General features: G+C 39.9%; 1 pseudogene; it reads right to left on the bottom strand.

Moving 5' to 3' along the window:
* Positions 1-2,505: 2,505 nt before the first annotated feature.
* Positions 2,506-3,068, bottom strand: LOC101627663 (annotated as a pseudogene).
* Positions 3,069-4,170: the final 1,102 nt, after the last annotated feature.

The following is a 4,170-nucleotide window of genomic DNA, read 5'->3' as shown; positions in this document are numbered from 1 at the left end:
CACTCCTACGGATCTACCCAAAGAACACAAAAACATCAATTCAAAAGGATACCTTCACCCCTGTGTTTATATGCAGCACTATTTATAATAGTAAGATCTGTAAACAATCAAAATGTCCAAAAATAGATGATTGGATCAAGAAGATGTAGTACAATACACTATGGAATACTATTCAGGAGTCAAAAATATAAACTAATCACTTTTGCAGCAATATGGATGGAGCCAGATGGGATTATGTTCAGTGAAATCTCAGGAGGAAAAAGAAAAATATCAGGTGGTTTCAGTGATAGAAGGAATATAGAGGGCATATACCACACTACAAAGAGACACTGCAGGGGCGGAGGAGGGAGAAGGCTCAAACTGAGGATAGGAAGAACACAAGGGACAGTGGTGGTGGTGGAAATGCCATGGGGAATACACCTGTTGTAAAACTATATAGAAAGATATTAATTATTAAAAAGAAGAACAAGAAAGTTCTGGCCTTGTGCTCCAGCTTGAGTGACTTCCATCAGAAAAGTTGGGAATTTGTGTGGTCATCAACTAAAGCATATCTAAAAATTTATTGTGGGAAATACACAAAACAGAACATTTTCACATTTTTTGAAAAGTTCTGGTTAACAGTAAGCCATTTAGATTGTGTGTATCTATCCCCAGGATCTATCTCCACACCATGCTCATCCCTGAAAGCTCTGTACCCAAGGAGGGACAACTCCCAATTTCTCCTTCTGCCAGCCACTTGTATCCACAGTTCTGTTTTATAGCAATGAATTGACTAACACAGGTATCCTTTTTATTCTCATATTCTTGTTTCAGCTTGTCAATGTTGGTGAATTTTTCAATTCAACCATTTGAATTCTTATCCTTTTTACTTTTTTCTATTGATTTTTTTATTCTCATTTATTTTTACTTTAATATTTGATATTTATCCTTTCCTTTCTTTCTACTAACTTTGGGTTTGCATTTTCTTTCTCTCTCTCTTTTTTTTTTTAGATTTATTTATTCATACAGAACTGGGGTACAGGCCAGAGATGCTGAGGGTGAGAGGCTTCACCAGAGTGGGGAGCAGAACAGGCAGATGGAGAAAGTACACTGCTGAGGGGAGCAGCGGGTGGGTCAGGAGAGGTCTGCCGCGCCATGTGGTCACCTCCGGGGCAGGCAGGAATCGAACTCATGCTGAAATGGCTTAAGCTTCTTAGTGCTGTGCTTTAACCCGCTGAGCCACTAGGGAGGGCCCGGGTTTGCATTTTCTTTTTCTTTTTTTTTCTCTAGTACATTTCATGTAAAGTGATATTGTTGATTTACAAATTTCTTCTGTTTTTTTTTTTTTTCCTTTCTTGTAAGAGTTTGCTAATATGACAGTCCCTCTTCATACTGATTTCCTGAATCCCATTTTGGTTACACCATGTTTTGTTTTACTCTGTTACTGATTATTTCTAGTTTCTGTTTTTGAGCCTCTATGGAGGATATCTTCATGCAGTTTTGCATTTTCACTTCTAGAATTTATTTGGTTATTTCAAAGGTTTACTGTCGGTCTTGGTGATATTTTCCCTTTGTCCATGAATCATGTCCCTCATTTGTTCAGTTCTCCGTTAACTTTCAATAAATTCATTCAGTTGATTATTTTGTGTTCTTTTCAGGTAACTCATCACTCTCATCTTCTTTAAGGGTTGTTTCTGGATATTTATTTATTTTTTTCCTTTGGTTGGTCCATCTTTCTTATTTCTTCACATGTCTCGTGATTTGGAGTTGAGATTTGGGTTTTTGGAAAACAGCCACCTCTCCCGGTCTATGCCAGCAGATTTCAAAAACGGGAAGAAGTCAGCAACCATTCCTGTTAGTCTTGGGATTTCTTAACCATTTCTAAGGATGGAGGGTCTCTGAATGTGGGCATGTATTCCTCAGATAAAGGTAGATAGCCTCTCCTTTGGGAGCTGTCAACAATACCCTGCCTGTTGTTCATAATGAGATACTAAAGACTCTGCATACTAATAAAAAGATCCTTTATTCTCAGTCCCCTGGTCTGATGTCTACACTGCCTTTCACATCAGCCTTAGAGAAGGAAGACATAAAAAAATCCCCTCGAGAACTAGACTATACAGAATTTATTCACTTTTCCTTTTCCCACTTGAGGAAGAGCTGGGAGAATTTTCACCCGATTATGCAATGGGGTAAGAAAAGGTATGTAGAAAAAAAGGTTTTCAAAGTATGTAGAAAGCACAGCTACAATATTTTAGTTTGTCTATCCACATACTGTGTCTCTGTGTGACTGAGGACATGCTACATGTGTTAGCATGACTCTGGTCCTCACAGGGGCACCTGGCATATCAGTTTTGGATCCATGAAGCAATAAGAGCTTGCAATTCCTATTTTGCCATTTTGCTAATGATATTCTTGGGTAATTCACATCCTTCAATAAATGACATTATTGCAGAAAATTTGCTTGAGTTGTATTAATTTAGCAACACATCCTTGAGAAAAATCCAGAGAATGATGATCCCATTCCCTTTATCTGTAGTGCATCTGCTTCTGCACTGCTCTGCTGAAGGCAGCCTGCACCTGGGCATTCTCCAGGCTGTAGATGAGGGGGTTCAGCAGTGGGTTGAAGAGGACATACAAAAGGATAAGGGCTTTCTTCTGCTCATCCTGGTGGCCACTGTCAGGTATCACATAAACCATCATGGCGATGCCAAAGTAGAACCCAACCACACAGAGGTGGGAGGAGCAGGTGGAGAAGGCCTTGCTGCGGCCCTCCTTTGACTTGTTCTTTAGGATGGCCAAGAGGATGCGTGTGTAGGAGACCAGCATCAAGGACAGGGGCCCACTAAGATAAATACAGCAGCTACAAAGAGGAAACTTCTGTTGATTCAAGAGTCTCCACAGGAGAAGCGGACTTTAAGGAGAGCTAGGAGTTCACAAAAGAATTGGTTCATCATTTGGAGTCCACAGTAAGGAGCCCTTGGAAAAAGAATTAGGTTTCCCAAGGCCATGTTAAAACCACGTGGCCAGCAGGAGAGAGCTTGCTGGCTCTCCTTTACATCTTTACTGAGACCTATGATGTGCCGTTTCATTTCATTCTTCTTGACCGTCTCTTATGTCTAAAATAGAAGTTAGCAATAAAAATACTGAATCATGGGGGTTGTCCCTCCTTACGAGCAGATTCACTGTCCATGGATTCAGACACAGTCAACTCCAGTTAGAAAATATGGTTTGTTACAAGATACTCTGTGTGCGTGTGTGTGTAAGAGAGAAAATTCATCCCCCTAACATTTCCTAGAGCATAATCCTACAATTGTTCTTTGTGCTGTTAGTTATCGTTAACATCTGACTTTGTCCTCATCACAGGTGTGTACGGACAGCACTGATCACCTCGGTCAGCACTGTCAGTAATTTTAGCCAACAAACACATTTGAGAGACAGTCCTGGGTTCCTGTTTCTGTACAGATGACTGCCTCTGGAAAGAGTTATATAAATACGTGGTAGTTATGAAGTTTTGTTACAACTACAGAATCTGTATGATAGTGTGTAAAATGGGTATGGTCATGTGTGTTTTTTAAATTAGTCATTTAAGTATCTGAATAGTAAACTATAATCTTTATTTCCATTGCCATCACTTCACTTTCATTTCCTTGAAATATTTAAAGAAATAATAAAAAGTCCTTTTGTATGCATACAGCCCTGAAGTACAGGCCAGAGATGCAAAACAATAATTTAAAGAGGTAGGTTAAGTCTATTAAATAATACAGCATGGAAATTGTTATAATCTCAACTAAAGGTCAAAAGAACTCGAGTCTATTCTTAGCAAAAAAGGTGATTGTGATCTCAGTCCCTTTCATATGCTAATGTCATCCCTCTGCCTGCCTGAAGTGTGTAAAATAAACCTCTGCTAAAGGCAGAGCAGGAAGACTTGCACCCAACTCCCATTCCCGTGTCTTCCTCACGCCTGCTCCCCTTTTCCCCCTTTTCTAGAAATCTCCGCTCGCCGACGCCATTCCCACCTTGAGACCCTGCCTGTTCTGTCCCCCAATAATCCGTGATTGGGAACAAAGTCTCCGACAGGAAATAGAGGAATACTTCATGACAGCCTCAATAAGATTTCCAGCTCTAATTATAGACAGTAAAATAATATTCAGAAAATACAAGTTCGAGTGTTAGCATGTGCAATTCTCTTCT

This window comes from Condylura cristata, unplaced genomic scaffold (genome assembly GCF_000260355.1).
Source record: "Condylura cristata isolate star-nosed mole 26May11 unplaced genomic scaffold, ConCri1.0 scaffold00042, whole genome shotgun sequence".
NCBI classification, from domain to species: domain Eukaryota; kingdom Metazoa; phylum Chordata; class Mammalia; order Eulipotyphla; family Talpidae; genus Condylura; species Condylura cristata.
This window is presented reverse-complemented; position numbering and strand designations above follow the sequence as displayed.